Source organism: Aotus nancymaae, unplaced genomic scaffold (assembly GCF_030222135.1).
Source record: "Aotus nancymaae isolate 86718 unplaced genomic scaffold, 86718_ANA_hifiasm-v0.15.2.pri h1tg000015l_1, whole genome shotgun sequence".
In the NCBI taxonomy this organism is placed as follows: Eukaryota; Metazoa; Chordata; class Mammalia; order Primates; family Aotidae; genus Aotus; species Aotus nancymaae.
In genome coordinates this window covers 11,053,602-11,069,001 of record NW_026988427.1, presented here as the reverse complement: position 1 = coordinate 11,069,001, position 15,400 = coordinate 11,053,602, and the positions used below count along the sequence as shown (strand labels likewise).

The 15,400-nt window shown below is 57.5% G+C and overlaps 1 protein-coding gene across 1 annotated transcript in view; it reads right to left on the bottom strand.

The window, feature by feature from the left end:
• Positions 1-15,400, bottom strand: part of LOC105716766 (A disintegrin and metalloproteinase with thrombospondin motifs 2) — a 184,108-nt gene that overhangs the window by 49,266 nt on the left and 119,442 nt on the right. The gene's annotated exons all lie outside the window — the stretch shown is intronic.

Here is a 15,400-nt window from a genome sequence, read left to right as displayed (position 1 = left end):
CCTAGCCCAGTGTCGCCGTCTGCCTTGTGGAGCCCAGGGCTGGCACCCAGACACAGAGAGGCCGGGAACCTCAGCCTGCACTGCCTGAAGCTGGAGTGGGCAGAGCCACCTCTTCTCCCTCCCGAAAGGCTTCCAAGTGCCAAAGGACTGGTGTTGCAGGTGTCGCCGCCAGCTGTTATGACTGGGGAAACTGAGGCCCAGCCTCAGCTGTGTGTGTCCCCCAGTGTCTCCTTGGGCCCCTCCCAGAACTTTCTACTCAGTCCTCCACGGAAGCAAGGCCCCTCACCTCTGGGCCGTGTCCTGGGCCCCTCCCCAGGTTAACTGCACCGCCTCTGGTCTGATTGATTTGTGCCGAGACCAAGAAGAACCCCTCTGTGACAGCTGTGCTGCAGTCGGCCCTGGGCGGGCACTGACCTCCTGCCCCCGGGGGTGGCCCTGGGCGGGCACTGACCTCCTGCCCCCGGGGGTGGCCCTGGGCGGGCACTGACCTCCTGCCCCCGGGGGTGGCCCTGGGCGGGCACTGACCTCCTGCCCCTGGGGGTGGCCCTGGCCACTTGGGGCTGCCATGCTGGGGAGTTAGCCTTGGGTATCGTCCCTGCCTTCTGTGCAGTACGGTTTCTGCTCTGTTCCGGGTCCTGCCAGGCCTGGAGACCGCCCTGGACCAGACTCCAGTTCCCAGCTCTCCACACACCTGCCTCTAAAGGCCAAGCGAGGCTGACTAGGCTGACCTTCAGCATCGACGGCAGCCCCAGATCACACTGCCCACTGCCTCCCAAGCCCCAGAGTCTTGGAAGCCCCCATTCCCTTGCACTGGTCTCTGTGTCTAAACCAGGTCGCAGCCCCAGGGTCCTGCTTCTCCATGGCATTCCCCGGGCAGGTCCCCAGAGACTCCTGGCCTGGGACAGACCCAGGGCTGCAGGTCATCGTGACATCACCAACCCACAGGGTGATGGCCAGGTCCCGGGGCCCCTGCAGCTGAGGTGGGAGACCAGCTTCCCCACAGCATCACCTCTCTACACAGAGTCTTCCAGAGCAACTCTCCTCACTCCCAATGTCTCATCTGCTGCTTCTTCCAGGCAGGGACAGGCACTCCCTCCCTGTGAGGATGGCCCAGGACACGCCCTAGAGGCAGAACCAGGTCTCTGCAGGGGGCACGGCCACTCAGACAGTGCTGGCATCCGGCCCTCACCCCATGCTATCAGCAAGCCTCTCGGTGGACATGGCCATTTCCGTTTTACAGATGGGGAGACCCAGGGCATCCCAGTGTGGCTGACTCTCAGCCAGGAGCTTTCTCCTTGCACCCTGCAGCCTGGCTTAGAGAAGACAGGCTGAACATGAGGTTTCAGGCACAAACCTGCAACCCGGCTGTGGGCAAGACCAAGAGAGACAGTGGAGTGTGAAGCAGAAGGGGAGGGCTGGACAGAGAAGGGGAGGGCTGGACAGAGAAAGGGAGGGCCGGGACAGAGAAGGGGAGGGCTGGGACAGAGAAGGGGAGGGCTGGACAGAGAAGGGGAGGGCTGGACAGAGAAAGGGAGGGCCGGGACAGAGAAGGGGAGGGCTGGGACAGAGAAGGGGAGGGCTGGACAGAGAAGGGGAGGGCTGGACAGAGAAAGGGAGGGCCGGGACAGAGAAGGGGAGGGCTGGAGAGAGAAGGGGAGGGCTGGACAGAGAAGGTGAGGGCTGGGACAGAGAAGGGGAGGGCTGGACAGAGAAGGGGAGGGCTGGGACAGAGAAGGGGAGGGCTGGACAGAGAAGGGGAGGGCTGGACAGAGAAGGGGAGGGCTGGACAGAGAAGGGGAGTGAGTGGGGCCAGGGCTGAGCAGCTGCTGGGGTTCCTATACCTTCGGGGGTCCTTGTGCCACCCCTAGATCTACAGTTCTGTGTCCCCTCGATGCACACACACACACGCACACACACATATACACGCACATATATACACATATGCACGCACATGCAGGTACAGCAAGGACTGCCCAGGGCCCCTCCAGGGATGGGTGGGGCCGGCAGGCCTGCAGGCAGGGCCGTGCGGAGCTGAGCGGTCTGCTCAGCTGCCTGGAGATGATTCAGGGCCATCCATGCCATTCCCAGAGAAAGCGCCGGCGACTTAAGCCTGACGAGGGGTTGAGGAATTGCCACTCTATTTTTATACATTTATTTCTTTGCATTTTCAATGAACAGAGACAGCTCACCTTCAGAATCACCTTGGGAAGCAGAAAGATGATAATTTCCATAGGAAAACTTCTTCCCCTGGGGCACAGGCTGGACATTACCCTCTGCCCTCGTCAAGCTAGGGGTCACATATGGGCGGTCCCCTGGGCAAAACCAGACCACAGAGTCACTCGTTGAGGCCACGTGGTACCTAAAATATTCCTTATTTGGTTGACGGTATTTGAAAAATCTGAGATTTCCATGTTAAAAAAAATCTAGAACATCCAGCTTCTCCTGAGGAATTAGGAGATGGGGCCACCCCAGGAGTAACCCTGGGCCGTGAATTGAGGGCCACACCTGGAGACAAAGCACACAGGGCTTGGGTCACCAGGCCACCTGCCTGTCCCCCTCAATGTCTTTCTGGCATCAGAGTGTGTCCTCTCAGCCCTAACCCCAGAGTCACTGTGCAGCAACCCCTCCAGACGTCTCCTCCAGGAGGGCTCTGGCTCTGTGTTGGGCCAGGGCAGGGCTGGGGCACATCTTGAGGCTGCTTCTGCAGAGCAGGCAGAGTTTTAAACTAAATTGTATGCTGTAGGCCCGCTAAAAACAGCAAAGGTTTCTAAAGATGCTTTAGAAATGTCAATTTCACCTGAAATAGAATTATTATTGTTGCCATCATTATTTTAATTTCGGTAATTTTGGGGGGAATTTGGAAATTACATTCTAGAACACTCCCTCTCCACCCAGGACCAGCGCCTAGAGAGATGGCCCAAGGCCCAAAGGCAAAGCAGATGAGGAGAGGAAGATAGGGCCCTGGGTCACCTGGCAGGTGACAGCTGTGCCCTGAGTCTGGCCCCGAGAAGCCTCAGTCATGCTCAGGCTGGACAGGACAATGGGAGAAACCCTAAGGGCAGGGGGATCTGCGATGCCCTCTGACCCGGGGCAACAGAAGCCCTGGCCCAGACACCCTCCTGCCCTCCTCTGTCCCAGCAAGACCTGGCAGTCAAGCTGAAGCCCCACCTTGTCAATCACAAATGCCACTTCAGTTTTTCCCACAATGGCCTTGATCCTGAAGCTCAAGCCGCGAAGAGACTCTGACCACATGCTGGCCCTTGCAGGCCTGTCCCCCAAATAGAGCCTTACTATAGGGAGCTGTGGCCGGTGGGCCTGGCATGGTCCTGAGCTGCCTTCCTAGTGATCCCTTTGAAGTCAACCTTGGCCTTGGGCCCGCCCCCTGCACTGGTTGCCTACCTGGCCTAAGGGCCCCTGTTCCACTTGGTCCCTCCGAGGCAAGAGCAGGCCATTTGCTGCTCTCACCTCCTTCCCTGGGAGCTCCCTATGCTTATAGCCCAGCGCTGCCGAGCTGTGGTGGCCGAGAGCTCATGCAGCCTCTGCTGTATCCCTCGGCACCGACCCAGCCTGGATAACTAGTTGTCAGTGCTGCCGTCTCCTGCGGAGGCAGGAGGATGACGCTGCCCTCCGCCTTCCTTTCCTCTGCTGTGTGCAGCCTCCGCCATGAGAAGACGCTGAGCCCCCGGGGGTTGCTGATTGACCGGGGCCCAGCAGTCATGCTCAGGTGGGCTGCAGCTACCCTGAAGGGAGGTGTCTGTGGAAGGATCCCATCTTTTAAGTAGGTAACACAGGGCTTTTGAGTTCCTGGCATTCCCTGAGCTCGGGGCCCCTTCTGGATGGCAGCTGGAGATCTCTTTATGACACTCTAGGAAGCAGTCCAGAGCCATCCTGTTTCAGTCTCTAGAATGGAACAAAAAGCCTCCATCGATGAGTCAATCAACCAACGGGGAGAGGATGGAATGAGGGGAAGCAGCAGTTCTGTCCAGGGAATTCCATCAGGGGAACGGGTGGGTCACAGCAGCCATGCTCATCCACAGTGCCATAGCACACAGGATGCGTGGGTGAGGGCTGCACCTTCCAGCAGCCTTGACCCAGCCCAAGTCTCCAGGCAGGGGCGTGTGCCAGCCCTTCACAGTGACAAAGCTCCGTCCCCCAGCAGCCATCAGATCCCCTCGCCAAGGCAGAGGCTCATCACCATCAGCATATTGTCCCATTTTAGCATCAAGAACACCAAGGAGCAGAAAAGTTACGTGACTTAGACAAGCTACACCACCAGAGAGGAGGAGCAGGCACCAGCCCGGGCCTCTGGGTCCAACCCTGTCCACATGCCCGGAGCCCTTCTCTATTCCACCAGCACAGAGGGGTGATTTGTGGGAATGAAAACTGTAGAAACAAGTATGATTAGCCTAGAGAACAGAAAACCTGGGACTGAGTCTGTAACCTCCAGAGCATCGTGGGATAGTGTGAATGCTGAGGGCAGGTGCAGTGGGCAGGTGTGGTCTGAGGGCAGCTGCAGTGAGCTCTGAGTGCAGCTGCAGTGGGCAGGTGTGGGCCCTGAGGGCAGCTGCAGTGGGCAGGTGTGGGCCCTGAGGGCGGGTGCAGTGGGCAGGTGTGGGCCCTGAGCATGGGTGCAGCGGGCAGGTGTGGGCCCTGAGGGCGGGTGCAGTGGGCAGGTGTGGGCCCTGAGGGCAGCTGCAGTGGGCAGGTGTGGGCCCTGAGGGCAGCTGCAGTGGGCAGGTGTGGGCCCTGAGCATGGGTGCAGCAGGCAGGTGTGGGCCCTGAGGGCGGGTGCAGTGGGCAGGTGTGGGCCCTGAGCATGGGTGCAGCGGGCAGGTGTGGGCCCTGAGCATGGGTGCAGTGGGCAGGTGTGGGCCCTGAGGGCGGGTGCAGCGGGCAGGTGTGGGCCCTGAGGGCAGCTGCAGTGGGCAGGTGTGGGCCCTGAGCATGGGTGCAGCGGGCAGGTGTGGGCCCTGAGGGCGGGTGCAGCGGGCAGGTGTGGGCCCTGAGCATGGGTGCAGCAGGCAGGTGTGGGCCCTGAGGGCGGGTGCAGTGGGCAGGTGTGGGCCCTGAGCATGGGTGCAGCAGGCAGGTGTGGGCCCTGAGGGCGGGTGCAGTGGGCAGGTGTGGGCCCTGAGCATGGGTGCAGCGGGCAGGTGTGGGCCCTGAGCATGGGTGCAGCAGGTAGGTGTGGGCCCTGAGGGCAGCTGCAGTGGGCAGGTGTGGGCCCTGAGGGCAGCTGTAGTGGGCAGGTGTGGGCCCTGAGCATGGGTGCAGCGGGCAGGTGTGGGCCCTGAGGGCGGGTGCAGCGGGCAGGTGTGGGCCCTGAGGGCAGCTGCAGTGGGCAGGTGTGGGCCCTGAGCATGGGTGCAGCGGGCAGGTGTGGGCCCTGAGGGCGGGTGCAGCGGGCAGGTGTGGGCCCTGAGCATGGGTGCAGCAGGCAGGTGTGGGCCCTGAGGGCGGGTGCAGTGGGCAGGTGTGGGCCCTGAGCATGGGTGCAGCAGGCAGGTGTGGGCCCTGAGGGCGGGTGCAGCGGGCAGGTGTGGGCCCTGAGCATGGGTGCAGTGGGCAGGTGTGGGCCCTGAGAGCGGGTGCAGCGGGCAGGTGTGGGCCCTGAGCATGGGTGCAGCAGGTAGGTGTGGGCCCTGAGGGCAGCTGCAGTGGGCAGGTGTGGGCCCTGAGGGCAGCTGTAGTGGGCAGGGGTGGGCCCTGAGGGCGGGTGCAGTGGGCAGGTGTGGGCCCTGAGGGCGGGTGCAGCGGGCAGGTGTGGGCCCTGAGGGCGGGTGCAGTGGGCAGGCTTGGGCTCTGCAGTGCTAAGGGCGGCTGGGTGTTCGCTGGCCCCTGTGCAAACCCCAGGCCCGTGCCTTTTCTGAGCTGGTCTCTTCACCTGGGATGCCCTTTCTGTGGCTGCCGCTGTTCTGGCCAAATTTAGGCCCCCTGAAAGACCCAGAAGGAAGGGAGCCTGCTGCCTCCCATGGGACTCAAAGCTCCTGGAAGACTGGACTGTGTTCCACCCCCATCTGCCTCCTTCACAGCCCTGCTGCATGCCACTGGGGGATTACAGGGACAGGGGCCGGGGATGCTTAAAACCTTGAGAAGCACACTGTCCAGTGACAGGGCAGACTGCTGTCCCCTCTGCATGGGATGGCTGCCCCCTCACTGCTCTCCTCCTCCAGGCGTCTGCTGAAGTGTCAGCTCCTCAGGGAGAGCTTTCCTTGTTTTATCCTAAACTGAAATCGCCCCTCCCCTGATTTCTGCCAACAGCACCCCTGTTCTTCCTTCCTGTGATGCTCCACCATGGGCAGGTCTTGCCTCATTTGTGAATCTTCCTGTGCATTAACTGACTTTCCCTCTCAGATAGCGAAGCCTGGGGTCTGGTGTGCCTCAGTTTGCCCAGTGCCCCACAGGTAACCGCAGGGCTGTGAGGGGCTGGAGCCATGGCAGAGAGATGCTTTGGGAACAGAGGGCCCAGCAGAAGTGAGCTGGGGGCCTCTGGGGAGCTGGGAACTGGGCTGGAAGGAGAGGAAGGTGCAGCAGGGCCAGGAAGGCCACACTGGGGGTAGGGAGCTGAGAACAGTGGCCAAAGTGTGGTGCCAGTTGGAGAAGCACGAGATGGAACAAAATCCAGCTACAAACTACTTGCATACGGTATAACCAAGTCAAAATGACCAGGAGGAGTTAAAACAAATGGGGCAAAGAAACACGTGCCATGTAACTGCCAACCAAGGCATTTAAGGAGACAAGCTGAGAAAACAAACACCTCATGAAAGAAATATGAAAGATACGAAACTTTATGCACCTGAGAGCTTCAGCCTGACGCAAGGAAGAGGAGACGAGGCCACAGTGATATGAGCACTGTAATACATTGTTCCAGACAAGTTTGAGACGACATTAGGTAAGGATACAAACTTTGAATTAATAGGAAAACGTAACGTTGAAACACAGCAGCCAGAAAACACGCCTTTGTCAGGCACACGTGGGGTAAGTTCAACATTTTATACACGTTAGGCCACAAAACTCAAAAATCGTGCCCACAATCACCATTACTGTGACAAAATCAGAGATAACAATAAAACCCCGAACACTAAACATCTGAAATTAAACGCACAGTCTTAATAAGCCTGGACTAAATAGAAAACGTACATTCCACTCATCTCAAGCAGAAAACCTCAGAAGAAACGGAAAAAGCAGTCACAGAAATGCTTCCATAGAAGAGTTTTACCAAACCCACAAGGAATAAATACTTCTCATCTTACATAAAAGAAGTATGCAAAGATCAATACTTTTCCAGCTAGAAAATAGAGTGGAAAAAAGAGCTTATCAACTATAACAACAAAACCCCCAAGTATCTACGAATAAACAAAAACTAATCAATGTTCAAAGACTACACGAAAAGTAATATAATACAGTCTAAAATCTCCAGAAACACAAAAGAAGACCTCGGTAAATGAACATACATTGACATAATCCTGGATTGGAAGCTGAGCCTCCTCCAAATGAATCAAGATGTTTAACATAATCTCCATCAAAGAATCGTTAAAACCCAACAAAGTGATTCCAACATTCATCCTGAAGAATACACATGACACCAGACAGAAAAATAATGAAAGAGAATGATAACGAGGAGGTATGTGTCTTTCGAATTCATGCGATGTGTTATAAAATAATATTAATGGAAACGTAGTGGTGTCGGTGTCATGAAAGAAACAGATCGATGGAGCTGAATAAAACTTAAAAAACGGATCCAACAAACGGGGGGCTTCCAGGTAAAAATGGCTGCTTGAACACAGATATCTGATTTGGCTCCTTCCTAGAACCCCATTAAAAGTTTAGTAAAGAGGGCCGGGCGCGGTGGCTCACGCCTGTAATCCCAGCACTTTGGGAGGCCGAGGCGGGTGGATCACGAAGTCAAGAGATCGAGACCATCCTGGTCAACGTGGTGAAACCCTGTCTCTACTAAAAATACAAAAAGTTAGCTGGGCATGGTGGCGCGTGCCTGTAATCCCAGCTACTCAGGAGGCTGAGGCAAGAGAATTGCCTGAACCCAGGAGGCAGAGGCTGTGGTGAGCTGAGATCGCGCCATTGCACTCCAGCCTGGGTAACGAGAAAAACTCCGTCTCAAAAAAAAAAAAAAAAAAAGAAGTTTAGTAAAGAAATAAAAACAATGTACAGCCACAAGCCTACAAGGACAGGGAGAACAGGAGGGGAAGCAGTAACAGGGGACCGCGGGAGGCTGGAAACAGAGGGGCATGTGGTAACAGACTTGGTACGTTGAGAAAGTTGAATCCCAGGCTGGCCACGAAGACAGCCACATTCTACAAAGTCTCCCAGAGAGTAAGGAGAGGGGAAGATCAGGTTGCAGAAGAGGTCACAAAGAACTGGATCAGAATGACTTAGACTTCTCCAAAGCGGCATTAGATGCAGGAAAACAGTGGAGCAAAGCCTTCAGAATTCTGAAGGAAAATGATTTCCCAGCTGGAATTCTGTGCCAGACACATTCTTCATTAAGTATGAAAGTGGAATAAAGACATTTCTAGACATGCCAGTTCTCAAAAGATCTACCTACCAAGCACTCCTCTCAAGAAGCTGCTGAGAGGTGTGCTCCATCTAAACGAAAGAGGCAACAGAGAAGGAGTAAGACACAGATGCAGCACGCAGGAGCCCAGCACGGAAGACGCAGCCAGGGAGGCCCATGGAGGATGGGGAGAAGCGATTCTGGGGTGAAGGCTCTGCCCCAGACGTGCAGGGCGACTGAGCCATACTGAGCAGTGCAACGCACGGGGTGAACTGTCTTCACCAAGACCCCACTTCCATCAGGCCATCTTTAGCCCGAGGACAGAATGCCCAGGAGAGCCAGGCCTAGGTTCTCAGCAGTACTTGGCTTGGCCATGTGCTGATAAGGGGCTCTCCCCTCCTCTGCTGAGGATGCTCATCACTCACAGAAGTTTCCAACTTTCCCCCCACCGAGAGCTGGAGGCAGGCCACGGTGAGCTTGGAAGCAGGAAGTACAGGGCAGCCCCCTCCCTTTGACTGTATTTCCACTGCAGGTCCAGCGCCTAGTCCCACCTTGGCCCTGACAGATTCTGACTGTGCTGAGCCCTGTGTTTCCCAAGACTCCCTCGAGACCTTGCTCATAACTTCCCCAGGAGGGGCCTTGACAGCTCCCAGAGGAGCAGGAGTCAGATCATGCCCTGGAGACTGATCCGCTCACCTCCTAGAACCTCTGTCCAGCGGAGGCAGGGCCGCCCTCTCCTTGCACTGCCAGTGTGCACCTGCTCTCTGCTGGAATATTAATCATCTTTGATATTCATTTGCATGTAATTAAAATAGTTGCTCAATTAGTGAGATAGTAAATAAAATTAGTAAACGATAAAGGTAGCAAATGGCGCTGGGAAACGGCGGAGGTGGAGCAGGAGGGGACGACCTGGCAGTCTGGCACTATTGAGGGGATGACGAGGAAGAGCACCATGTGGCTTATATCCTAAAGATACAGGACATCTCCGGATATCCCAGTGCCCTCCTCGGACTGACCCTTGCCCCATGGGCCATTGTTCACTCCCGTGGACTGGCTTGCACGTGGGCAAACTTGCACCGGTCTGCAGGGAGGCAGTGGAGAGCCACTCCACGCGGCATTGCCTGGGTGGAGTGAGGGGAGCTGGAAACATCACCGGGGTCATCAGTGGGTGAGGGGAGCTGCAAATGCGGTGGGTGCACCCCACAAGGTGCTACCAAGGTTAGAAGTTCGATATCTACACAGATGGACGGATCTTAAAAACAGAGTGCCGGGTGCAAAAGGTAAGAAGCAGAATGAGATACACAATTCAGCACGACTTATGTAAATCACAGGTAGACTCAAGGCAGCAACACTCGTGTTGCAAAAACGCACGCGAACGAAAGGATACCCTCTGATCACCCGAGATGATTGCTCATTGCAGGAGGATAGAAGGAAGACAGCAGGTTGACGAGCGAAATGGTTTTTATTTGTTTATTTCTTTCTTTGTTTTAATGATGTTAGGACAACTGGTTAGATGGAGGAAAAAGTCAAATTTTGACCTCATGCCTTGAGCAAAAACAGATTTCAAATGGATGAGATGATCAAAAGGAAGTCATAGAAGTGCTAGAAGAAAATGTAGCTAAGCACCTTTTTATAATCTTGCTGTTAGGCAGGCTTTGGGTTCCAAGCCTAGGGCTCTTTCCCAGCCCGCTCCTTGGCTGCCTCATGCCCGGTGAGGCGTTTCCCACTGTGCTGGACTCTCTGGCTGAATGCGAGGGCAGATGGCACACTCGCTAGGGGATGGCACAAGGGAAGAGGGGCACACTCACTACGGGATGGTGCGAGGGCAGATGGGCATGCTCTCTAGGGGATGGCACAAGGGAAGAGGGGCACACTCACTACGGGATGGTGCGAGGGCAGACAGGCATGCTCTCTAGGGGATGGCACAAGGGAAGAGGGGCACACTCACTACGGGATGGTGCGAGGGCAGACAGGCACGCTCTCTAGGGGATGGCACAAGGGAAGAGGGGCACACTCACTACGGGATGGTGCGAGGGCAGATGGGCACGCTCTCTAGGGGATGGCGCAAGGGAAGGTGGGCACACTCACTACGGGATGGTGCGAGGGCAGACGGGCACGCTCTCTAGGGGACGGCGCAAGGGAAGGTGGGCACACTCACTACGGGATGGTGTGAGGGCGGACGGGCACACTCTCTAGGGGATGGCACAAGGGAATATGGGCACACTCCCTACAGGATGGTGCAAGGGCAGATGGGCACGCTCTCTAGGGGATGGCACAAGGGAAGAGGGGCACACTCACTACAGGATGATGCAAGGGCAGATGGGCACGCTCTCTAGGGGATGGCACAAGGGAAGGTGGGCACACTCACTACGGGATGGTGCGAGGGCAGACGGGCACGCTCTCTAGGGGATGGCACAAGGGAAGGTGGGCACACTCACTACGGGATGGTGCGAGGGCAGACGGGCACGCTCTCTAGGAGATGGTGCGAGGGCAGAGGGGCACACTCACTACGGGATGGTACAAGGTCAGACGGGCATGCTCACCAAGGCACTGCACACAGAGGTGCCATGCTACTGCCCCAAACTGCCAACCATGTGGAGGAGAGCAAATCATCCTCTTTTTCCAGTGCTTAGGAGTCCCTAAAACATAAATCCTAATGACCGCCCTGCAGAGCCAGAACTGTCGTACTGCCCGGAAGAGTAGAGGGAGGCTCAGGAAACTAGACTAAAGCCGTGATGTGAGCAAATACCCAGGCCAGAAGCCTACAAGCACTGCCAGGGCCCGCAGGAGCTGTCGCTGGGCCCAGGAGGACCAAAGCTTAGAGCAGCAGCAGCCTCTCCTCCAACATGGGGAGCCCCACCCCAGGGAGGTCAAGGGGAGCAAGGTCATCCCCTCCATTTATTACCAACCAAGAGACAATTGCTCCGTGGCTGCGCATTCCCCTAAAGATCATCATTAAGATGAAATACGTTTATGTGGAAGCGTAATCAGGACACGGCGGAAAGCCCTGCTTGGAAGCAGACGGGCTCTTTGGAGGCTCTGGGAAGCAGAAGGCAGGCTCAGCCCCACAGGGGCCATCAGCACAGAGCCCCACTGGTGCACTTTATTAAAAGATGCTCATTAGGATTATTTCATCCCAGCCCTTTATAACTTTATTACCAACTCTGAATTAATTTTTGCAACTTTAACAGACGCAGCTCATCTAGTGCCATTTTTATGACCTGAGGTGGATTGGAGGGTGGGGAGGGGCTCCTGGGGTCGGCCTGGCCATCAGGAATGCATCAGGAACAGCTGCACCATATCTCAGAGACAGTCCTGACTGTTCTCTGAACTCCCATGGGATAGGCTGCCCCACAGACAGATGGAGGCTCTATCTAGCCCAGGCCTGCTCAGCCTTAGCAGCGCTTCAGGGAGGAAAAGGCAGCATGAAAGAAGGAGAGCAGGCCTCTCCAGGCTGGTCCTCAGGACATGCCCCCTACAGCAGAGGGCAGAGGACACCCCTCAGTGGTGGACGCAGGAGGTCCTGGCCTGCCCAGCACCTGCATGCCCTCACGGAGCCACCTGAAGCTGTGCAGCGTGGTGGCCTGCCCTGTGTGGCAGCGTGGTGGCCTGCCCTGTGTGGGCACTACACCTTTTCTGCTAGTGAACCACCCTCCCCTACTCACACCCCATATGGCTCTGCACCGCAGCTCCAGGAGTGCCCAAGGGGTCCTGCCAGGCCACTGGAACCCGATGCTGTGTGTTGATGTGCACAGGAAGACTCCCTTGCTTTCCTGTCTGCTGGGAAAATGTGATTCTGGGGCTGCTGGGTACCTCCCAGGAACAGCAGAGGTGACTGATGACAGCAGCCCGATGTGCTGCTGACACTGTTTAGGTCCCCAAATCCAGCTGCGGCTGAAGCTGACGCAGCCCTGCACTCTAATTCTTCCAGTCAACTCATTGAGCTTTCTGTCACTTGCAACCACAAGACTCCTGTGTGCTCTCACAAACACAGATGAGCCAAATGCGCTGGCCTGAGTGCGGCACCACGGTTTGGCTTTGCAGCCAGAGCACTCGTAAACTACCAAGGCATCAGACCGGGCCACTCGCTTCTGCCCCGTGCCTGTACCTCCCAGTGGGAAGCGAGAAGGTCCATGACCAGAAAAGGGGCCAGGCTCTGGTTCAGCTCCCAGATACGTGTCCTTGGGAAGTGGTGCCCAGCAGAGGTGTGAGGCTGCTGAGGTGGATCCCAAGCCAGCAGAGCCAGGCTGAGTGACCAGCAGCTGTGTGAGCCCCTTCGAGGTGTCCTGCAGTGGGGCTGGGGTCCTCCTGTCTACAGCCGTCACAGAGGTTCCCAAACAAAAAATCTCCTTTCCCGCAACACCAGCCGAATGGCCAAGTCTCCTCTGCACCTGCCCCACGCCACTCTCCAACGGCCTTTGCAGCCCACTCACCCCCAAGGATTCACGGGGGCCTCCAGAGGCTAGGGCGGGCCAGAAGACCCAGCAAGCCCTGCCCCGCCCCAGCATCTGCTTAAGCCATGGAGGGTCCCCAAGACCCGCCAAGGCCTCCAGGGCTCCAAGCCTTCTCTCTGCTGGGCAATTGGTCCAGGGAAGGGGAACTGGCCCAATGAATCTCACGGAGGCACCGCGGCATGCAGCGGCCAGGTGGCAGGGGCCAATGCTGAGGCCGGCAGGTCTTTTAATGAAAATATTCACTGTGAACGTCAGAACAAAAGAAAGACACCCACAGGTCCCAACAGAAGGGAGGATTCCCAGGGATTGTGTTCCGAATGCCGAGGAGGTGGGGGCCTGGCAAGTGGGGTGCTGACAGCCAATGCCGCGGGACCCATGTGGCTGGAGCTTGGCCAGTGACTTAGCAGATGATGGGTGGAAAATCCCAGTTACCAGCCTGGCACAGGAGTGTGTGGGGTCCACCAGGGCCAACTGTCACCACCCCCAATCCCAGGCTCCTGTATGAGCTCCACTGAGTTCATAAAGGAACACAAACGGAAGGAACCGCCGGCCCCTGCAGGATTGGATGACAGGACCGGGGCTCAGAGTTGCAGCCGCACTGGGGGCCTCTCAGTGTCGACCTTGAGTCTGCACCTTGGAATTTACCCATGGGAGAGGCAGGTGTGAGAGCAGATCCCACAGCCAGGCATGGAGGACAGGAGAGGCCAGAAACAAAGGTCGGGCAGGCCTGCTCCTCGGCCCCACGTGGGGTGGGAGCAGAGGGCCCTCGATTTGGACATCTGGAATCCAGGCATCGCTCCAGGAAGACCTCAGATGCCTTACACTCAGAAGGTCCAGGGCCCAGGGCCTGCTCTGCCCACATGTACACCTCCGGCCGTGCTGCCAGCTGCATTATCCACCTGGGGAGTGGCACCCGCATGCGCCCAGGCCCATACCAGGAGCAGGGCCTGCCTCTCCGCCTCCCTCAAAGCCAGCTCCCTCCTCACCCCTCAGGGTCCCTGGAACCTGCGCCTCCACCTTCCACGCCGTCTGTATCACAGGCTCCTGATTCCAGCACGATCAGCACCTCATCTGTCTCTGCACGCTTCAAATCCGAGTTCCAAGACCTCAGTTTCCCTTGTTGTGGCCTTCAGGTACTCAGATGTTGAGCCCTGTGTCATGGAGGGTGGGTGTGGGCCCTGCAGGGGTGAGGTCCTGGTCCTCTGGGAGGGGCCTGCAGCCAACACATGCAGGAGGTCTCAGATGCTGCCTGATCCTGAGAAAATGAAGCCCTCTCCTACCTGGCCATGAGCCGCAGGCAGGGACTCAGCGCCTGCCTCTGCTCCCTCCTCCTTCCCAACCCCTCTAGGTCAGGAGTCCAGGCACATAGCAGTGCTGGGGCTCTGGGGCCGAGCACAGGGCTCCCTCTGGCTGACGGCATCGCATGGTGGGCCACACCGTGCCACCAAGCTGCCTTCCTAGGAGGAAGAGCTCTCCAGATGCCTGGGCACCAGAGACTTCACACACCTCCTGTTTCTTCTTCATGGCAGCCAGTGGAGTGGGCACGAGAGCCCTCTTATGCAAATGAGGGAAGAAGCCCAGGGCCCAGGCAACAGGCACCCTGCCTGCCCTGAGCATCTGGCTCTGTCCCCTGCATCCTGAATGTCCAATGACCCATGGTGGTGATTCCATGTCCAGCAGCTAAGATGGAGCTGAAGGTACTGGGTCATGGCACCAAGCACAATCCCTGTGTCTGTCCAGGGTCTGCCCAAGGAGGAGGAGTGACCGGGGACAACCCCGGGGACCCAGCACTCCCCCATGCTGGGGATGGAAGGGCGGTGGGGCCTGGGGCTTCTTGACGGACAGTCCAGGATGCACCCACGCCCCTGAACCTCTTGAGGGGACAGGGAAACCCCTGGTGGGTGGGCAGCAGCCAGGCTCCCTGGATCTGCCCAGAGAAGAACCCCCTACAGAGGTGATCCTATGCTCACCACTCCCCCGTCAGCTCAAGACCCTGGAAATTTCCAGACCCTCAGCCCTCTCTCCCAGCAAGTGTCAGGGACCTCCCTCTCCCCCAAGGCTGCTGGGTCACCAAACCACATGTCCTCCTTCCCTCTGCTCCTGCCCACCGTGGGGCCGAGGAGCAGGCCTGCCGACCTTTGTTTCTGGCCTCTCCTGTCCTCCACGTCTGGCTGTGGGGTCTTCTCTCAGACCTGCCTCTCCCACGGGTAAATCCCAAGGTGCAGACTCAGGGATGGCACCGAGAGGCCCCCAGTGCGGCCGCCACTCTGAGCCCAGGCCACGTCATCCAGTCCTGCAGGGCTGGCAGTTCCAACCATCTACTTCCTGTGTGAACTTGGTGGGTCCAGGAGCCTGGGGTTAGGGGTGGTGACAATTGGCCCTGGTGGACCCCACACACTCCTGTCCCATGATGCTTCTGCCCTAGAACACCCCA